This window comes from Mustelus asterias, chromosome 7, assembly GCF_964213995.1.
Source record: "Mustelus asterias chromosome 7, sMusAst1.hap1.1, whole genome shotgun sequence".
In the NCBI taxonomy this organism is placed as follows: domain Eukaryota; kingdom Metazoa; phylum Chordata; class Chondrichthyes; order Carcharhiniformes; family Triakidae; genus Mustelus; species Mustelus asterias.
In genome coordinates, this window is record NC_135807.1 from 97,091,381 (window position 1) to 97,114,560 (window position 23,180).

A 23,180-nucleotide genomic window follows, 5' to 3' on the forward strand; every position below is an offset into this window, starting at 1 on the left:
TCACTGTGTAGCCAAATGGCGAACAGCTAAAGCATCCACAAAGTACGATGGGAAAAGTAGCCAAGCTTACACAAGCACAAGGACTGTGAAAACAGCTGTTGCTGTAGGACTGCTGAGTAAGCAATATGTGATAAGTTGTTCTCGACATAAGAGTTGCTGTGACTGTAAAGATTGCTAAGCAAGGGGAGCAGATATGTCCTGTTTTTGCAACTAGTACTGGGCAAACCTATGACCACAGGTCATGGGTGTCCTCGATGCTGGAAGAAACTGGATAAAAAGGGAGAGGTTAGCAGCCTCAGCTGCAAAAATCTGCAGGACCAACCATCGTGAAGACTGCCCTAAATGCGGACTCTAAAGAATGCAACCCACCAAAGGGAGACTGATCATCTCACCTTGCAATGGGCAGTATTTGACTCCAAGCTGTGAGTCTTATGATTTATTGTGACTAACAAATCATCAGTAATCTAACAAGTGAAATAGAGAGCAGTTCAGTGATTATGGTGTTTCTCTAGTGTTTTAAACATTACTAAAGAATAAGTTGCCTTAATTTTTTTTATTCATTCATGGAACGTGCGTGTCGCTGGCTGGATCAGCATTTATTGCCCCTTCCTGAGGGTATTTAAGAGTCCACCACATTGCTGTGGGTCTGGAGCCACTTGTAGACCAGACCAGATAGAGATATCAGATTTCCTTCGCTAAAGGACATTAGTGGACCAGATGGGTTTTTACAACAATCAACAATGGTTCCATGGTCATCAGTCGACTTTTAATTCCAGATTTTTATTGAATTCAAATTTCACCATCTGCCGTGGTGGGATTCAAAGCCGGGTTCCCAGAGCATTGCCCTGGGTCACTGGATTACTCAGTTAGTGATAATACCACTACGCCACTCCCTCTCCCTATATCTCATGTAAGTATTTCTTTAACCGCCACATCAGTTGATACCTAGTTTGAGGATCAACAACTGCTCTGTGGAATCCTTCAAGTTCAGGAGGAACAGGGGCTCTGGGGTCTCAATTGGAGTCAACTGGCCTACCAGCCTCAGCTTTGTCTCTTTCTTAAACAGTCAGATTCACTTCCAAAGTGACTGTGTGCCAAGTACTGTTTCCTTGGATGACCTTGGGTTTTTCAATCCAGTTTCTGCTTCGCCCACCACTGAATGCTCCATAAGTGGTTTCTTTTTTACCTGAACACATTGCGCACGTCCCCAGTTGCAATTGACACTCCCATTGCAGAATTTACCCAAGGAGAAGCTATCCCTAGCCCCCTCTAGTGACAGTGAAGTCTCATGCATGTGGTACAATTTAATCATTTCTAAAGTTACCATGACACTACTTGGGGTAGGTTAAGGTTGAATGAGTCAGATTGGTAACATCCACGTCCAATAAATTATCTAGTTGCATTATAGGTTTATAATCAACTGGTCAGGGCTTTAAATAACTAAGACACAATTTACTTATTCTGCAAGTTGCCACTGTACCATACAACTGAATAACATCCTTCAGTTGAACACAATTTGAGATTAATGAATCAAACTTCTATGCATTTCACATCATTAGTGCTTATGCTGGACCTCCAACTCTACTGGGCAAATGGTGCTAACCACTGTTCATTATCAAAAGGCACGGTATGATATATTAGATACACTAGCAATTTTACATTGTTCAAACAACTGTTCACTCATTTCAAGGTGTCATTAACAAACGTGTCATTAGATCATTGCAGGCAGTCTCGCCATCTTCAGTTTACAATACAGCAAACCTTCCGCCATCTCCTCCCTGTACACCCCATACTGCGGCTTCTAGAAGTGCTGCGATTGCTGCTTACAAACAATGGGCAGACACATTCTCTCACAGTCTGCTGAAATCTAAGCTGTAGACCATGGAGTGGGGCGGGGGGACTGAATTGGAATAAAAGCCAGGAATCAGATATCAGCATACTAGACAAATGAAAGCTGAGACAGATGGGATTATAACTGCTGCATACTTTAGCTCCATTCAGCTCTCTAACAGTACTGAAGGTGAAACTGGTCAGACTGTGTGTCTGTCTCTCACTTTGAACCATTCCTGCAGTGTGAAGAATCGCACTGGGCCATTTACATAGAGCAGCAAGTGGAGGGAGAGACAATGGAAATTCTTGTCACATTTCAAAACATTTCTCGGTTACACCAACCTCTACATATAGTGGGAAAATTGTATTGACACCAATGGATCCAGTATGAGTGGAGGAGACTGAATAAACAAACTAATAATAATCTGTTATACGAACAAAAGCCAATCTGAGAAGCTCTTTGAATGCCCGTACCATCCCGTGTCTCGGAGTCCACTCACCACTGCAATCTCCTTGTGAAATTTTGACTCTATACATGTAATGTTTCTGAAGGTGTTGACATAGAAACCAACTCGGCTGCGAAAGAAGAAAACAAATGATCAGCGAATCTCATCCTCTTATTTCAAAAATATATTAAAAAACACAACACTATGTCATGTGATTATTAATATGGGGCAAACCATTGTCTTTAGCATGCACACATAGGCCTTCACAGATGTACTGAGGACTGGATTTAACCCCAGCAGAAAAGTCAAGGGTGAGTCCATGTCCATTTGGCAGGCTCGCCCTGAGCCATTTACAGCCTCAGGGCCGTTGGCTGAAAGCAATACTTCTGGGAACAAGTCCTGCCTCTGAGAGCTCATCAAATGGTCCCAGCAGTACCATCAGGTCCAGTGACCACTGATGTGACTGCAACGTGGGGGAAGAATTGGGGGAAGGTGGAGGGGGAGATGTTGAAGGAGGCTCTAAAGGACCCAGGAAGCCAGTATTGGAGGCCTCACCCTAAGTCCCCGCAACCAGGATCAGTGGTTTTGGCTGATGAATCGCAAAAAGGATTGGGTCGCAAAAATGTTCATGGTTAGCATCAATGCGCATGGCATTCATTCCCACTGATGGGAAAGTCTTGGACAATATTCTAACCGCGTCTAACCATTACATAGCACATAGCTCTGTTAGTCTTTGTTTGGATTTTAAAATGCAACAGTACTCCATGTCCTATCTGGTTTGCTGCTGTCATGTGACCTCTGCCTGTGGGAATCTTTCTGGAAGCTGCCATTTTAGATCAGTTCAATAAAGCCCTCACACTGAGAAAGACACTAAGAAGCACTGCTGTCCGAACTTGGAACATGGTGTCAGAAGTGGAGATAAAACAGAGTTTCAAAAACCGAGAAATGCTACAGAGAGGCCACAGCTCAAATAGGCAAACAGAAATGTAGAAATCTGCTAAAAGCTGCTGAAAAAGGACAATAAAAAACAAGCAAAAACTGAAGGTTGCAGTAAAATCCCGGGTGAGTTAACATGACTGCATACTCTCCCAACCCTGCTCCAGTAGAAATAAAAGGCAACGTGTAGAAGCTTTTCCACTTGCAATGGCAAGACTACATGTTTGCAACCAGCCTGAGCTGATATGAGTAGCCATTTTTCTAACACTGCTAGGGAGGGACTGCTACAAATTGTGTTCTATCCTAAATCTAACCGACAGAAAAAAAATTGACAGCAGAGATTTTGAAAGCCTTGAATGTACATTTCAAACCCCGAGTTAATGTAAGTTATGAAAGCTTTGTATTCAACTGTAGAGATCAAGGGGGGAAAACCCAGACATCAGTATGTGACTGCAGTAACACAGTTTGTAGAATCATGTGAATTGGGACAACTAAAAGATCAAATTGTCTTGGGCATACAAAAGCCCTCAGTGAGTGTAAGTCTACTGAAAGGGGAGAAATGTATACTCAAAGTGATAGGTGTGTGTAGAAATGTAAAAGTTGTAAAACGTCATCTAAAGCACATGCATGGCAGAACAAATCAGGAGATACATTATTGCCAAGAAATATTTCAGGCCAAAAGTGCAGAACAAAAGGGCAGGATGCAAACACTGCAGAAAACATTGTACAAAGGAAAAGAAGGATTGTCCAGTTGGGGAAAGCAGTGAAAGAAGGTGAATAACTTCACACACAAGTGCTTGGCCACAAATAAGTAAATCAAACCTAAACAGATGGCCACTGGAGAGATATGAGCAGAAGAGTCTGATGAAGCCTACACACCAAACAACATGCTGCTTCCATCAAGTCAGTAGGTGATAAATGGTTTGTGACTGTTACAATGCTGACCGTAGAAGTAGAATATCAAGTGAATAAGTAGTGTCAGATAGACATTGGTGTGTAAATGCAACATCATGACCTCCACAGGCTTGTGCAAAGTGGCTCAACATGGTGATACAAAGATGAAGTCTTTGAAAGTAGTGTTGTGGCTTTATGATGGCACAATACGCTTACCGAGAGGACAAATTAGTCTGAGGGCAGTGGCAAGAACGAAGATCTAGAGTTCCAGACCATAGATGGAATGCAACAGCCACTCCCACTCATCCCAGCTTGAGCAAGCCTAAAGCTTGGACCGGTTATCCTGAATTTATAATGTGTTGCAGCAAACAAAACCACTGACTGCTGAACAGATCCTCGAGGAGTACAAAGATGTGCTTACAGTGTTGGGCTGTCTACCAGGAGAATCTAGAAGTAGATGAGAGTGTAAGACCAATTCAGCATCTGCTAAGAAGAGTTCCAGCTGCCCTCAAGTCGAGCCTAAAAGACAAGGTCAAAGAGCTGGAAAAGAAAAGGGAGAAATCAAGAAAGTGGCAATTCCTACTGACTGGATTAGCAGCTTGGTAGCAGCCTGGAAAGCTGTGAGGATGCATAGACCCAAAGGATCTAAATAAAGCATGGAAAAGATCCCACTATCTCATGCCAATAATCAAAGGAATTTTGCCACAACATGCCAAAGCAAAAATCTTTACCACCCTAGATGCAAAGGCTGGTTACTGGCAAGTGAAGCTGGATGAAAGCAGCAGGTTTGCACCTACATTCTGGATGCCGTTTGGGAGATACAAATAGCTGCACATGCTGTTTGGCAATTCCATGGCTCCAGAAGAGTATCAATGCGGACAGTATAAGAAATTCAGTTAGCTCCCCAGAGTGGAAGCCATAATGGATGATCTACCAGTCTATGGATGTGGAGAGACAATGGAAGAAGCCATAGCTGACCACAATGAGAATTTATTACAGCTAGAGAGAGATCACCAGATGAATCAGAAGCTGAACAAGAAAAACTTGCAACTGAAGATGCCTAAAATCAAGTACATAGGTCATGTACTGACAGCAAAATATCTTCACCCGCATTCTGACAAGGTGAGAGCCGTAGCAGCGAAGGAGCAATCAAACAGATGTGAAAGCAGTGCAATGATTTGTTGGATTTGTGAACTATTTAGCAAAGTTTCTGCCTTCTTTATCAGTGGAGGGTAAACCATTATGCAAGCTCACTGCCAAAGAGGTGCAGTGGTATTGGGAACAGGAGAAGCCATGTTCACTAAAATCAAACAACTAGTGTCAATGATGCCAGTGACATCAACGATGAAGTTACCTTGCAGCGTGATGCCAGTGAGACAGGTCTGGGAACAGCTTAATGCAGCAAAGACAACAAGTTGCATTTTCATCCAGGGCAATAACGCAAATGGAATGACGCTATGCTCAGATTGTGAAAGAGTGCTTTGCTATTGTTTCTGCTTGAGAGCATTTTCATCAATACCTGCTTGGGAAAGACAAAGTAACAGTGGAGTCCGACCACAAGCCACTTCAAAGCATTTTTTGCAAACTTTTCTAACTGCTCCAAAGCATCTGCAAAAAAATGTGACTGCATTTATGGAGATACCGTCTGGACGTGACATACAAGCAAGCAGCAGTTCACCATGGTCTGGAAATCATCAATCCAGCAGAGATATTGGGCGGAATTCTCCCATCCAGGACCAAGCCCCATGCCGGGTGTGGGGATGGGTAATATTTCCCGTTGTGAAGGCTGATGGGAAACCATGCCATATCTTCTGGCCCTGACGTAATTAATCATGCATCCGGAGGTTTGGTGCCATCGCCTGTGGCAGGGTGGTCTTGATGGTACATGCCCTGCCATCGTACCTGGGCACCATATTTAAAAGATACTGGACATCCACAATGTCAGGTCACAGAGAGATGTCTGCAAGGTCACCTGCCAACCCAGCTCCGAAATTGAGTGACACTTCCCTGCACATGTGTAGGTGAGCAGGAATATGCTCTACCCACCTGATGGAAGGAGGAGGCCAAGAGGGCAAACAACACTTGGGTGCATGTGGCCGATGCCATCTGTGCCCAGGGGTGCACAAGACATTGACCATTTAGTGTCAGAGAAGGATGAATGATATTAGTCGCTCTGCCAGGGTAAGTCCCATCAGATGGACGCATAAACCACAAAGATTCCAACATGTCAGGGTCCAAGGCCCAGTGGCAACGGCATGAGCTGCCTTACAACCCCACTTCAGTGTACCCAGTATAGCCAGTGAATTGACTGTGCCTCCTTCACCCTTCAGGAGAGATGGAACACTGTATAGAAGGGTAGGGGGAGGGTCGAAGGAAGGGGGGGAAAACCGGAGTAGGCGCAGATGGGACCTGCAACCTCTGCAAATCACGTGCCTGGCTGAGGCTTCTCCTTGCATTGTAGATGTGCCCAGTGCTCTGGAGGGAGATGGTCCACAACCCTTCTGCCCAACTCGCACCAGTGATGATCTGCCTCACAGAAGTGGACTAGAGTAGAATGATCATTGAACCAAATTCCAATGCTCTAATCCATGCAATGTTGAACTCCCCTCAAACATGTTCTCTTCTTTGAGCGGAAGCCCTGTCACAATAGCAGTTAATGTCTGAAGGTGTGGCTAGGGGCTAGGGTAGAGGGGTGGCCATTTTTCAAATCTCTGATGGAATTCGCGTCAAGGACATCGGAGATCACAGGAAAATGGCCTTGGCCATCCACCTGAAGATGCCTAAAGTCAAGGACATAGGTCATGTACTGACAGCAAAATATCTTCACCCGCATTCTGACATATTGGAGGCAGCTGATGCAGTTACTTGCACTCGCTCCTCTTACCAACAGAGACCAAGGCCTGAGGAGAAGCAGGAAAGGAAGACTCCCTGTCAAGCCTCAGTCCTAGCCCAAAGATGTTCTAGGAAGAGGAGAGTTCCATACCTGTATAGGTATGACAGCAGTCACTTGCACCCCCCACCAGCTCAGAAGTGCACACCTCAGTGGGCATTAGTGGTTGTTCAGGAAGTGTCTGACAATCTGACGGTCGCTGCACGGATGTGTGTCCACGGCTGGAGGAGGCAGGTTGAGCCAAGCGCCCTGGCTCTTGGAGGACTGCTGAGAAAGAGGCACCTGTGAGGTCCAAAACAGATAATGAGCCTCTGGAATTGGCCTTCCTTGCTGGAGAGTGAGCAGGAGGCAAGGCAACATTAGGCAGAGCTGTTGGAAGCCCTCAACAAAGTGGCATACGATTCACGGGAGTCAATCTGCCTATTCTCTGCTGAACACATGGAGGTGAAGATACCACGGAGACTCTGGTCCAGCAGAATGCCCAGTTTATGCCAGAGAAGCACGCCAACCTGCACACCATTGCCATGGGTGAATTCATATAGTGGCAACGCAAGAGAGGAACAAGGCACCTTGAGATCCCTTCATATGCTCCTTCCCCTCAAGGTGTCATGTGGAAGTCCTCAGGTACCTGAAGGAAGGAGCAGCAGCAATTGGACACCCCTGGGTCATCCATTCAAGACTCTCAGAGGTTGTCTGCTTCCTCCGAATCCCCTCAGCCTGTGACCCCTTCAACCTCATCCTCAATCAACACAGGGGGGATAGCCAAATTAAACTGGCGCTCTTCAGGCCTCAGAGTCATCAAAGATAACAGGGCAAAAAACTCCACAGACTGCCTCCACCTGCTGCAGATGCCAGAGCAGCACCTAGAGGTGATAGGCAATGAAACATCAAGACATTTTGATTACAAGTTGTTGCACAGGAGAACATTGTCACTGTATTATCTGCGCACATGGCAAATTGGGACATGTGTACAGACGTTGTCACCTCAATCGTACACGGTGGAAGTGAACAACCAAATATACCGGCGCAACCACAGACATATACGCACAATGAGCGAAGCTGTTCCTTCACCACAGTCATCTGGTCAGGCATAAGGGATCTCACCTGCTGTACTGAGTACAGAACTACCATCAATCCCAAAGCTCTACATGTTCCCAACAAATGCATTGGAACAACAGTTACCACGGCAACAAGTGCCACAGGAACAGCACTCTCCAGACAAGGAACATCACCCAGACAATCAACCAATGACAACACATATAGTGCCATTAGGAGATCTGTGCAGTGTAAAGACCATATGCAATGCAGGGGTAGAGACTGACTAGTAGAACAAATGGCTGTGAATGCATGAGAACAGTGTGCATGGTGGGTAACTTGGGCAGCTTAGGTATATATGAATGTGCAAGCAAATTTATATTTTGTTCCTTAACAAAAGAGGGATGTTTGCATCTTTCTTTGTTGTGAAAAGAGGGATATTTGGGTTTTGAAATGCAACAGTACAACATGTCCAATCTGGTTTGCTGTAGCTATCTAGCCATGAGGGAGTCTCTTTGGACGCTGCCATTTTACATCAGTTCAATAAAGACCTCATACTGAGAAAAACACTCTGATGCTCTGCTGTCTTTGAACTCTAAACAATACCACTTATAAAGTTCAAAATGCTACTGACTGTCTTTTGTGGCTTTCTCCAGGATTTAATTCCTTTGATCTATCTGGTCATCTACACTCTTAAACATGTTTCCATTGTGGGTGCACAACCATCTTATTTTCATCCCAAGATGATTGATCTCATATTTCTACATACGCATCTGCCACCTGTCGATCCATTTCATTAGTTCTGTTCATCCACTTGGAGATGGCCAAGAGTGAGAGTGCCACCTCCTTCTCTATTCCTCTTGTCTAACATTGGCAAGCATGAAATTGGCATCTCTGCAAGATGGCTCAGCTGCGACCTGCAACACTGTGGAAAAGCATGCACAAGAAATGTATTTCTTCCCAATTTACACCACACATATTTTTGGCCCAATGTGTTGTGTCACTGTGTGTTCATCCAGGGGGAAACATTAACACTGTCAGTCCAGGGGAAATTGGATCTAAGGGCAATTGAAATATCCCAGGTCACTTACCCACTATGGTGCCATCAGAAGCTGACCTGTGCTATTTGAACACACTCCACTGAATATATGGCAAGGACACCCTTTTTGACATGTTTGTCAAGACTGATCCATCACAGGACCAGATTGCAAGTGTTACTCAGAGGCAAGCACAGGAAGTGACTGTGGGCTCTGTGTCAGCATCAAGTGGATTAGCTTCAGAAGAGGCTTGCAAGGGTGACTTTAACTTTTTAAAATTTACTTTCTATGTTGGAGCTGGAAATGAGCAGTACTCCTCTAGCCTCCACAAGGGAATCTTCGTTCTTCACAGGACCTCCACAAGATAGTTCAGCCGCTGATCTATTTGCTTGCTTGGTGGGCAGCCTGTGAGTCACATAAATGTTTGCCACTTCCCACTGACTTTCCATTCGCAGCCGGTGGAAATTCAGCTGACAGCATCTAAAGTTTTTTAAAGTTTATTTATTACTGTCACAAGTAAGACTTACATTAACATTGCAATGAAGTTACTGTGGAATTTCCCTAGTCACCACAGTCCAGCGCCTGTTCAGGTCAATGCACCTAACCAGCCCATCTTTCAGAATGTGGGAGGAAACCGGAGCACCCGGAGGAATCCCATGCAGACATGGGGACTACGTGCAGACTCCACACAGACAGTGACCCAAGTCGGGAATCGAACCCGGGTCCCTGGCACTGTGAGGCAGCAGTGCCTCCCCAAGCACTGTGCCACCCCAAAATCTAAATGAGGCTCATGTGTTAAATTATCCCAGGTCTTTCTAACACCAGTTATTCCACCCCAAACCGATCCCTCTCAGGTAAAATCAGGTCCATAATGATGATTACTGACTGGGACAGAGCTACGTGATGTAGATGCTAAACTACTTGAAGCAGTGACTGAATCAGCTGCAATGATGTGAAAAACTATTGACTTTCTCATTAAAGATATACAAACGAGAGGGGTAAAATGTTTTTATATAACAAGAGTTAACATAAGAAAGAACAGAGTTTAATACCTCGACCACAATGATGGCAACTCATCCTGTAGGTCAGTATTAAGTTCCTCAAACACTTTCTGAGCCTTTTGAAACTCCTCTTCTGCCTAAAAGATAACAAGAATTTGGTGTTTTATTTTTGACAGTTGGAACAGTGAACACAAAGGCCTCATAATCTTTGTTTAATGCTGAGCAGATGATACGTAGCCAATCAGAAGACGTCTCTCCATCAACCTGTCGGTGAAATCAGGGCAATTGTTAGTTTCTCCAGGCCTGTATTTCCAATGGTTAAGCTGGCTGTGGGATTATTACTCTTCAATTTAACCTCCATTCAATGTTCATACAATGCTATCCCTTATACAATTGAAGCTGGCTGCTGATGACAGTAAAGTTTATATCTGAAGATTGTACATCAATGCAAATAGTGCTAGGCTTCAGGCTTTTCTGTAGTACTTTAATCAAATCTGAAACCCATGATTTGATCGATGCTTTATTAGTCCAAAGTGGGTTACCTCTCACATGGCTATATTGAAATCCATCTTATTTTAACAAACTTTAACATTTGCTGCTGTTTATGGATCTGTCTAGCATAAACTCTGGTGCAACAAATGATCCAACCTTCAAATATTTCACTTGTTTTATGGTGAGTGTGTTGAATGTATTTGATTTCACTTTGCCAAGAGGAATGATTTCAGATCACAAGCTGAAATGTTTTCTAATGCCATACCTTGGTGAGCTTGCTATCGTCTCTTCTCTTTGAATGCTGCAAAGATTCTAAGTGATGTCGCGCACAGTCATAATCGACCAACTTTCTGCTGCGTTTTGCAATTCGAGTCTGTTTGAGATGCAAAAAGACGTGAGAAAAGAATTATCATCTTGATCCTTTTTAAACAACAGCTCCAACACCACTGCAGCGAATGTTTCTCCCTCCACATCTGTCACTGAAAACACAATCCCACTTATAACTGAAAGCCATTACGGTTGGAAAAGGAAAACCTATATAAGCTTGATCACGGGACGGACTTTCTCTTTTTGCGCACATATTAGATGATTTGGAATAGAAGGCTTTTTTTAATCTAAAAAGGAAAGTTTTGACTGCTGACAGCTCACATTGGGAGAGAAAGACTTGCATTTATGTATCACATCTCAGGAGTTCAGAATGTTCCAAAATGCTTTTCAGCCACTGAAACACTGTGTGATCACAGTTGCAATGTAGGTAATACAGCTGCCAATGTTGTACACAGCAAAGTTCCACAAACAGCAAGCTGCAGTTCACCAAGAACGGTGAAGCTGGGACCAAAAGTGGAAGCACAACATGGCCAAGGAATTACTCTTGAAGTACATCCATACTGCTACGTAGGCAAACACAGCCACCAAAACAGCTAATGAGATGATTAGTCACTTACTCTATTTTTCAGGGTAGTGATTTAAGAAGGTGACCAGTAAACATTATCCTGGAGAACTACCGGATGAGATCCTTTACATCATTCTAAACAGATCTAAACCATTCCCATTCACGAAGGGATCCAGATCGACTTCCAAAAGGTGACAACATTGAGAGATCAGCATCATTCTGTACTGTGGCTCTGCACTGAAATATCATTTACTAAAATCCTGAAATGGGGCATGAATACATATCTGTGCAAGTCAGATGTAAGTGTAATGCGACATATGAGTCAGAGGGTTAATATGCAAACAGCTGACTTCAGTGGTTTAAAGAACTGTAGGGATGGCTCAGCAAAAGTTTAATTTTCTGCTGTGTCACCATTTTGATGAAAGGCAAACCTCACCTTGCAGAAGGATAGAATTACAGAATCGTCACAATGCAGAAGGAAGCTATTTGGCTTTCGTCTCTGCACTGGCTCTCCCAATGAGCAATTCACTTGGTGCCATTCCCCCTGCCCATTTTTCCTTTTCAGATAACAGTCCAATTCTCTTTTTAATGTCTCGATTGAACATGGTTCCACCACACGCCAAATCATAGTCACTCGGGGCCCGATTTAAAACAGGCGCCAAATTGCGGTAAAGTTGGGCGTCAGGCCTTTAACGCGGTGCGCACCCGATTCCTAGCAGAGCGCGGCTTTACCAACACCCGATTCGGGCGCAGGCCAGGCCCACACCCGGATCGGGCGGCCCGCCAATTTAAATGCATTTGCATGCATTTAAATCGACTTAATGAAGCATGCGCCCAAATCCCACTTTACCACCACGTCCAATCCACATCCGCGTTTTTAACAACTTGGTAAATAAAAGTCGGAAGCCGGCGCTTCCTCAGTGAGGGTTGGCGAGGAGGTAGGCGCGTTGCGTTCGGAGGCTCCCCGGTACTTACGTGTGTCCTGAGTCGCGGCCATTCCGCTGTCCCGGGTCCGTGGCGTCTCTGCGAGTGTGTTGGGGGGGGAGGGGGGGCTATTGCTCTGCACGAACCCCAATGTCCGTGTGGCAGCACGGACCTCGGGTCCTGCAGTGCAGCTGGGTCCTAGCACTGCAGCTCACTTCAGGCTGAAGATGTGCACACAGTGCAGATAGCACTGCTGCAGCCTTCCAATGTTACCAGGGGCTGTGACTGTGTGCTGCATGTGGCTGGGGGGCATGGGGGGGCTGTGACTGTCTGCTGCATGTGGCTGGGGGGGACTGGGGGGAATGGGGGTGCTGTGACTGGATTGTTGATGCTCAAATGTTCAGAGTCTTGTGGTGAACTTGGCAGAATTGTCCCCGTGGTGGAACTTGGTTGGAAATAAGATTCAAGGAGATTACTACATCTGGGAAACCAACCATAGTGAAAAGAAGCTTGTACTGGCAACTCTTCTCTCACATTCCATGGCAGATGTGCCCCTACTTATGAATGTGATTTGCATGGGCAACGTTGGGTGCAGCTACTCTGGCTCTGGAGCAGCCTTGGATCCTTTGTCATCTTGTTTTCATCTGAACATTGCACAGAATTAGAGGAATCCCCTTTGGAAGATAATGTCAAAGTTATAATCGCAGGGACTAAAAACCTGACAGTCAAAAATCTGGGATAATATTTCAAAATGTATATCCCCCCATCCATGTTCTGGAATATTATCCCAGATTTTTGACTGTCAGGTTTTTAGTCCCTGCGATTATAACTTTGACATTATCTTCCAAAGGGAATTCCTCTAATTCTGTGCAATGTTCAGATGAAAACAAGATGACAAAGGATCCAAGGCTGCTCCAGAGGCAGAGTAGCTGCACCCAACGTTGCCCATGCAACGTTGCTAGATGTGGCTAGATGGGTGGAGAACTGGCTTGGCCATAGGAGATAGAGGGTAGTGGTCGAAGGGTCTTTTTCCGGCTGGAGGTCTGTGACCAGTGGTGTTCCGCAGGGCTCTGTACTGGGACCTCTGCTATTTGTGATATATATAAATGATTTGGAAGAAGGTGTAACTGGTGTTATCAGCAAGTTTGCGGATGACACGAAGATGGCTGGAATTGCGGATAGTGAAGAGCATTGTCAGGCAATACAGCAGGATATAGATAGGCTGGAAAATTGGACGGAGAGGTGGCAGATGGAGTTTAATCCGGATAAATGCGAAGTGATGCATTTTGGAAGAAATAATGTAGGGAGGAGTTATACAATAAATGGCAGAGTCATCAGGAGTATAGAAACACAGAGGGACCTCGGTGTGCAAGTCCACAAATCCTTGAAGGTGGCAACACAGGTGGAGAAGGTGGTGAAGAAGGCATATGGTATGCTTGCCTTTATAGGACGGGGTATAGAGTATAAAAGCTGGAGTCTGATGATACAGCTGTATAGAACGCTGGTTAGGCCACATTTGGAGTACTGTGTCCAGTTCTGGTCGCCGCACTACCAGAAGGACGTGGAGGCATTGGAGAGAGTGCAGAGAAGGTTTACCAGGATGTTGCCTGGTATGGAGGGTCTTAGCTATGAGGAGAGATTGGGTAGACTGGGGTTGTTCTCCTTGGAAAGACGGAGAATGAGGGGAGATCTAATAGAGGTATACAAGATTATGAAGGGGATAGATAGGGTGAACAGTGGGAAGCTTTTTCCCAGGTCGGAGGTGACGATCACGAGGGGTCACGGGCTCAAGCTGAGAGGGGCGAAGTATAACTCAGACATCAGAGGGACGTTTTTTACACAGAGGGTGGTGGGGGCCTGGAATGCGCTGCCAAGTAGGGTGGTGCAGGCAGGCACGCTGACATCGTTTAAGACTTACCTGGATAGTCACATGAGCAGCCTGGGAATGGAGGGATACAAACGATTGGTCTAGTTGGACCAAGGAGCGGCACAGGCTTGGAGGGCCGAAGGGCCTGTTTCCTGTGCTGTACTGTTCTTTGTTCTTTGCAAATCACATTCATAAGTAGGGGCACATCTGCCATGGAATGTGAGAGAAGAGTTGCCAATACAAGCTTCTTTTCACTATGGTTGGTTTCACAGATGTAGTAATCTCCTTAGAACATAGAACAGTACAGCACAGAACATGCCCTTCGGCCCACGATGTTGTGCCGAGCTTTATCTGAAACCAAGATCAAGCTATCCCACTCCCTATCATCCTGGTGTGCTCCATGTGCCTATCCAATAACCGCTTAAATGTTCCTAAAGTGTCTGACTCCACTATCACTGCAGGCAGCCCATTCCACACACCAACCACTCTCTGCGTAAAGAACCCACCGCTGATATCCTTCCTATATCTCCCACCACGAACCCTATAGTTATGCCCCCTTGTAATAGCTCCATCCACCCGAGGAAATAGTCTTTGAACGTTCACTCTATCTATCCCCTTCATCATTTTATAAACCTCTATTAAGTCTCCCCTCAGCCTCCTCCGCTCCAGAGAGAACAGCCCTAGCTCCCTCAACCTTTCCTCATAAGACCTACCCTCCAAACCAGGCAGCATCCTGGTAAATCTCCTCTGCACTCTTTCCAGCGCTTCCACATCCTTCTTATAGTGAGGTGACCAGAACTGCACACAATATTCCAAATGTGGTCTCACCAAGGTCCTGTACAGTTGCAGCATAACCCCACGGCTCTTAAACTCCAACCCCCTGTTAATAAAAGCTAACACACTATAGGCCTTCTTCACAGCTCTATCCACTTGAGTGGCAACCTTTAGAGATCTGTGGATATGAACCCCAAGATCTCTCTGTTCCTCCACAGTCTTCAGAACCCTACCTTTGACCCTGTAATCCACATTTAAATTAGTCCTACCAAAATGAATCACCTCACATTTATCAGGGTTAAACTCCATTTGCCATTTTTCAGCCCAGCTTTGCATCCTATCTATGTCTCTTTGCAGCCTACAACAGCCCTCCACCTCATCCACTACTCCACCAATCTTGGTGTCATCAGCAAATTTACTGATCCACCCTTCAGCCCCCTCCTCTAAGTCATTAATAAAAATCACAAAGAGCAGAGGACCAAGCACTGATCCCTGTGGCACTCCGCTAGCAACCTGCCTCCAGTCTGAAAATTTTCCATCCACCACCACCCTCTGTCTTCGATCAGATAGCCAGTTACCTATCCAATCGGCCAACTTTCCCTCTATCCCACACCTCCTTACTTTCATCATAAGCCGACCATGGGTGACCTTATCAAACGCCTTACTAAAATCCATGTATATGACATCAACTGCCCTACCTTCATCAACACACTTAGTTACCTCCTCAAAAAATTCTATCAAATTTGTGAGGCACGACCTTGAATCATATTTCCAACCAAGTTCCACCACGGGGATAATTCTGCCAAGTTCACCACAGGATTCTGAACATTTGAGCATCAACAATCCAGTTACAGATCACAAATGTATCATACAGGTCACTACTTGCTCACGAGGACACTGTAGTTTAATTACCTTTCTCATAGATAATTAGGCAGCACAAAGAGGATGCTACATTATTTGCAGTTTGCAAGATTCTCCCAAGTCCATCCGTCCCCCCCTCTCTGCTCTCTCTGCTGTTTTGTATTTCGCGCCTGGGCGCACTACTTCGGATTTTTTTCGAACTGCGCATGCGCAGTTCACAACTCAGATCAGTCCGCCAGCGCTAAGCACCGCCGACAGCGCGCATCGGGCTGGAGCCGGCAAAACGCGTATGGGCGCGCTGCAAAGAGGATTCCGGGCTCGGATCCGTATTACGCCCGGATCCCGCCCTTAGGCTCCGATTGGTAAAATCGGGCCCTGAGTGCCTGAAGAAGGTTTTCCTCATGTCACCATTGCTTCTTTTGCCAGTTACCTTAAATCTGTGCCCTCTCGTTCTCGATCTTTTTAATGAGTGGGAACAGTTTCCCCCTATCCATTCCAGACACCGCATGATTTTGAATATTTCTATCAAATATCCTCTCACCCTTCTCTTCTCCAAGGAAAACAATCGCAATTTTTCCAAGCTGTCTTCGTAATTGAATTTCTTCATCCCTGAACCGTTCTCATGAATCTTTTCTGCACTCTCTCCAATGCTTTCACAACTTTCCTCATGTCCGGTGCCGAGAATGGGATTCCATAATCCAGGGGCGCGATTCTCCCAGCCCGCTGTGCTGCTCCGGTTTTTGCACAAATTCTGCACTTAGAATTTTTTTGAGAAACTTGGCCGAGATGAGGACAAACTCATGTCTTAAACAAGTTCAACATAATCTCCTTGCTCTTGTGTTCAACGCCTCTATTAATAAAGCCTAGAATATTATATGTTTTATTAACTGCTTTCTCAACTTGTCCTGCCAACTTTAATGATACAAGCACATATATACCCAAGTCCCTCTGCTCCTGCACCCTTTACAGTTGTACTCTTTATTTAATATTGTTTCTTTATGTTCTTCCTACCAAAATGAATCACTTCGCATTTCTCCTTATTGAACTTCATCTGCCACTTGACCATCCATTCCATCAACTTGTCCGTGTCCCTTTCAAGTTTTACACTATCCTCCCCACCATTCACAATGCTTCCAAATTTTGTGTCATCTGCAAATTTTGAAATTGTGCCCTGTACAGGTCATAAATATTTATTAGTGTCACAAAGTAGGCTTACGTTAACAATGAAGTGTGAAAATCCCCTAGTTGCCACACTCCGGCGCCTGTTCGGGTACACTGAGGGAGAATGTAGCACGGCCAATGCACCTAGCCAGCATGTCTTTTGGACTGTGGGAGGAAACTGGAGCACCTGGAGGAAACTCATGCAGACACAGGGATAACGTGCAGACTCCGCACAGACAGTGACCCAAGCCGGGAATCAAACCCGGGTCCCTGGCGCTGTGAGGCAGCAGTGCTAACCACAGTGCCACCGTGCTGCCCATATATCAAGAAGAGCAAGAGTTCCAACAATGACTCCTAGGGAACCACATTACAAACTTTCCTTCAGTCCAAAAAACCTCCATAAGCACTACTCTCTGTTTCCTGTCACTTAACCAGTTTAGAATCCATGTTATTATTGTCCCTTTTATTCCATGAGCTATAACTTTTCTCACAAATCTGTTGTGTGGCACCTTTTGATGTCCACGTACAGCATATCAACAGCATTACCCCCAACAGCAAATTTTGAAATTGTGCCCTGTACAGGTCATAAATATTTATTTATTAGTGTCACAAAGTAGGCTTACATTAACACTGCAATGAAGTGTGAAAATCCCTGTTACCTCTTTCGAAAACACCAGCAAGTTAAACATAAATTTTCCTGAACAAGTCCGTGCTGGCTTTCCTTAATTAACCCACACTTGTCCGTGTGACTAAACATTTTCCATCATCGACTGACCTGGCAACTTGCTTCCTGAGCCATGGTTATGGCACTGTTTGGCACTAGCCATTGAGGTCTAATTAAAAATTCATTTAGTGACCTCAGCAGAAAATATTTTGCCAAAGTTAAGAGAATTAGAAAGAAAGATTTGTTTGAAGGTTGTGCATTTTTCACTATTGTTAAATGTTGGGGGGAATTTTACCATTTTGAGTCTAAGTGCCGAATCCGGGCATCAAATAGATCCGCGCCTGGAATCCTCTTTCCAGGGCGCCCATACGTGTTTTGCCGGCTCCGGTCCGATCCGCGCTGTGGGCGGGGCTTAGCGCTGGCGGACCGATCGGAGCTCTGAACTGCGCATGCGCAGTTCAAAAAAAATCTGACAGAGCGCGCCCGGGCTCAAAAGAAAAAAAAAGCAGAAAGCGGAGAGAGCGGCTCTCTGACGATCATCCTCTGGTCGGGGGGCGGGGGTTGGTGGGAGGAGGAGAGGGGGTGTGACGTATCATCCTCTGGGGGGGGGGGAGTGGGAGAAGGGGGGGTGTGACGTATCGTCCTCTGGGGGGCGTGGGAGAAGGGGGAGTGTGATGTATCATCCTCTGGGGGGGGGGTTCTGCTGCCAGTCTGTGGCCGATCCCTCCTCCCCACCGGAGGAACGATTCCCTCCGCCGGAGTGGCCGCATACTTCAAACACCAAGACTGTCATCATTCACCTCAGCGTTCCGCTGGTCAACTGAGTGAACTTGAACAAGCAGTGGGAATTATCAATGTAAAGCTGCTTCAGCAGTGCAAAGAAAACTCACCATCCTCGCCGGGGCACCAAGAGACAATTCAGATCCAAATGAATAACTCAAGATTATTTATCCTTCTATTTACTCCTTTGGGACGAACATGGCTCATATCACAAATCTTTGGCATTTACCCTGGTCGTTTCATTCTGCATCAGTGCCCTGAACAGATGGTGCAAAGAAAGTGTGGCACTGTTGCATTCCGCTGAGGTGAATGATGACAGTCTTGGTGTTTGAAGTATGCGGCCACTCCGGCGGAGGGAATCGTTCCTCCGGTGGGGAGGAGGGATCGGCTGCAGACTGGCAGCGGAACCCCCCCCCCAGAGGATGATACGTCACACCCCCCCTTCTCCCACCCCCCCCAGAGGATGAAACATCACACCCCCTTCTCCCACCCACCCCCCCCCAGAGGATGATACGTCACACCCCCCCTTCTCCCCCCCCCCCGAGGATGAAACGTCACACCCCCCCTTCTCCCACCGCCCCCCCCCCCCAGAGGATGAAACGTCACATCCCCCTCCTCCTCCCCACCCCCCCCACAACCAGAGGATGGCCTGGGTCAGAGAGCCGTTGCAGACTCTGAGCCTGCTCTTCGGAAGCTGCAGCGACGACTTCAGACTTTTATTTACCAGGTCGTTAAAAGCGCGGATCCGGATCGGGCCAGAAGACGGTAAAGTGGGATTTGGCGGTAGAGTTCGGCGCGCAGTTCATTAAGTCGATTTAAATACATGCAAATGCATTTAAATCGTCGGGCCGCCTGATTCGGGCGCGGGCCAAACCCACACCCGAATCGGGTGATCTGCTCGGAATCGGGTGCAGATCGCGTTAAAGGCCCGACGCCCAACTTTACCGCGATTTCGCGCCCGAAAATGGGCGTGAAGTTCTGTTAAAATTGGGCCGGTTGTGTTGATCTGTAAGTGGAAGGAAGGGGCATCTGTGTAAAATTTTCTGGCTCCAGCAAGATGGGATCTTCCATGGTGGATGTGGCGATCCAGCCAAAAGTCCATTGACTTAAGTGGCTCCGGAAGATCCTGGTAGCGGAAGGGCCGGAAAATCCCACCCTGTGTCTTTCAACTAGAGATTAGAGATTGAATGGTGCAATATCAAAGACTTGTATGGAACTCATGGTAGTTTTGAAACTTGCCCATCCAACCCAGACTCAGATGGGCAGGGTCTTGGGCAGGGAACCCATCCATTCACCTATCAAGGCCCTTAAGTGGTCACTTAAGAGCCTTATCCCACACAGCTTCAATTTTTAGGCTGGCGGGAGCGGGTGCCGGTCGGGTGAGAAAGTGACAATCAAAATTTTCCCCATGTCAGGTGGGAAGTGGACGGGATGTTCCTCAATCTGAAGGCCCCCTCAGAGTTGGGACGCTCTCAGCCCCGGGATGGCGAGTGCCGGTCGTTCGTTATCCTTAAAATCTTACCCATTGTTTTTCAAGATAAAACTTCAAGTAAATGCAACAGGAAAGGAATGTGAGAACAGAAATAAGACAGCTATACTAAAATCTTGCTATACCAGCAGAAACGTAGCTTGTCAGTAAGGAAATCAAAGAATTAAAGGTATTCAGAAGGTATGGGTTGAATTAGATCCTATTTATATAGCATTGTATTGTTGCAATTTGTTTCAATATTGTAATGCAGAAAAGTACAAATTGTCATCCTGAATCAGCCTGAAAATGTGTAAAACAAGGTGCTTACATCCTCATCCATTTCAACCAACAGAAATATTGTAAAGTTACCTACTGTTCCCTACTCTATAGGTTAAAGGTATACATGTCAACAAGATGTGATCAGTGTAGTTTGCTGTACTAAGATAAGATATTTTAAGATAAAATCAATCACTATAAAAAGGGTTTAGAATCATCATGAAGTCAGCAGCAAAGCAGGGTGCTCACCGCTGACCACAGAGAGCATGTCTCACTGAAAAATCTAGTCATCTCTTTGGTGGGATTTTCACCTCCATGTGCAATGGTATTGTAGCTGATTGCAGAGCACTTTACTGGGCATTCACAGCATGAAGCAGCAATCACAAGAAAGGATTTTCACAATCACCCAAACAGAAAGCAAAAAGCACCAAAACAAAATCACTCTATTTTCTAACAATAGAGCAAATTATAGATTGGGACATTTGGGTGAATGTAGAAGCAAAACTACTCTGTAGAAGCTATCTTTAAAAACAAATTATGAAAAATGTTCAGCTTAAAAAATCTACTAATCAATCATATACCAGCTTTTCGCAAACGTAAAACCGCTTTTTCAGGGTCATTTCTGTTATTAATCACATCAGTGTTAAAAATCCAGTTATACCTGATTGAACAAGGTGTTTTTATGGGGTTTGTAGCAGAGATGTGGGGCAGGTAAGTTGAAATTGTTGCTAATTTTGGTCATTGCCAGCTCTCGGAGCAGCGTGTGGGGGCTGGGCTGGGGGAGGGGGGGTGGGGGAGATGCGGTTGGACCCACACCATAACCAGTAGCAGAGAGACAGGCTGAAACTAAAGATTTCTGCAGTACTTTGCACACACCTGACATTGCAGTCAGTTTCAGAGGGTAATGATGAAGAATGCTGAGAGTTTGCCACCAACTGCACCCCTTCCAAACAAAAATATAAGCTCATATTGTTTAATTAACCTGAATACTGAGCTGAGAAATGTTACAGGTTTTAGTCCCAATCTATAGTTGACAATACCAACTATTGTCTCAGCATTACTGCACATATTTCATATGCAGCAATACTGCAAACACTTGACCTCAATGCTTAAAGAACCTTGTCGATTTTCAGGGATAGAACACGCAATCAGAAATAGAAATCAATTATTACACAACAGTGCTGTCAACTAAACTAAACTGGCAGCTTACTGTGCCACATTTTGGGGTACCACGTTATAGGATGTCTAAGGAAAGGATAGGTTTATCAAGATGGTACCAAAGATGAGGGTTATGGTGAGAGACTGAAGAAGAAAGGGCTTTTTGCACTGAAGCTACAAAGGTTAAAGTGTGACCTTGAAGGTGATGATAAAGTAAACAGGAATTTCCACTGGTAGATTTTAATCCACCACATCTTGCAAGAGGGAACAAATTCAATTATAGTCATCTTAGAAAACTATTGCCTTTTTTAAGCTCAGTTTCGACCTGTAATAATTTCAGTTCACTAGTTAAGTAAATAATAACTGCAATGATTATTTACATATAACTCTGATGCAGAGGTATGCAGCCTCATGGCTGCCAGTCAGCTCCCAAGAAGGTTCTGGAACAGGAAGCCGAGCTCACCAGGGTGATCCCCCATCCTGCTCCCCAACTGATACCCCATATCATGTGACCTTACTCTGCAGATTGATCTTTGAAGGGACAATTGCCACATCCCTCCCCCTGTAAGCCATTTTAGAAAGATGTCACAGAATTCTACAGTACAGAAGAGGCCCTTCAGCCCATCAAGTCTGCACCAAAGCATTAAAGACCCTGACCTGCCCACCTGATCCCACTTGCCAGCACTTGGCCCATAGACCTGAATTCGTGTCCCCTCATAACTGACCCTTCAACTAAGGGGAACAGCTGCTCCCCATTCACCCTGTCCATGCCCCTCATAATCTTGAACACCTCAATCAGGTCGTTCCCTCAGTCTTCTCTGCTCCAGAGAAAACAACCCAAGCCTATTCAACCTCTCTTCATAACTTAAATGTTCCATCCCAGCCCGCATCCTGATGAATCTCCTCTGCACCCTCTCCAGTGTGTTCACGTCCTTCCTATAATGTGGTGACCAGAACTGCACACAGTACTCCAGCTGTGGCCTCATCAAAGTTCTATACAACTCCACCATGACCTTTCTGCTTTTGTAATCTATACCGATTGATAAAGGCGAGTGTGCCATATGCCTTTTTCACCACACTAAATTACTCCTTCCAAAGTGTATCACCTCACACTTTTCAGGGTTAAATTCCATCTGCCATTTATCTGCCCATTTGACCATTTCATCTACATCTTCCTGTAACCCAAGGCACTCAACCTCACTGTTAACCACTCGGCCAATCTTTGTGTCATCAGCAAACTTACTGATCCTACCCCCCACCACCCTCCCCCACATAGTCATCTATGTAATTTATATAACTTACGACAATAGGGGGCCCAGCACGGATCCCTGTGGTACACCATTGGTCACTGGCCTCCAGTCACTAAAGCAGCCGTCTGTCATCACCCTCTGTATCCTACCACTAAGCCAATTATAAATCCACCTTATCAGATCACCCTGTATCCCATGTGCGTTTGCCTTCTTAATAATTGTCCCATGTGGGACTTTGTCAGAAGCTTTGCTGAAATCCATGTAAACTACATCAACTGCAGTACTCTCATCCAAACACTTGGTTATATGCTCAAAAAATTCAATCAAATTTGTTAGGCATGACTTCCCTCTGACAAAACCATGCTGACTATCCCTGATCAAATCTTGCCTCTCCAAATGGAGATAGATTCTCTCCTTTAGAATCTCCTCCAGTAGTTTCCCAACCACATATGTGAGACTCACTGGTCTGTAGTTCCCTGGCCTGTCTCTATGTCAATGTCAATCCTCAATTTACAAAGTCCACGACAATTAATACATGAATTTA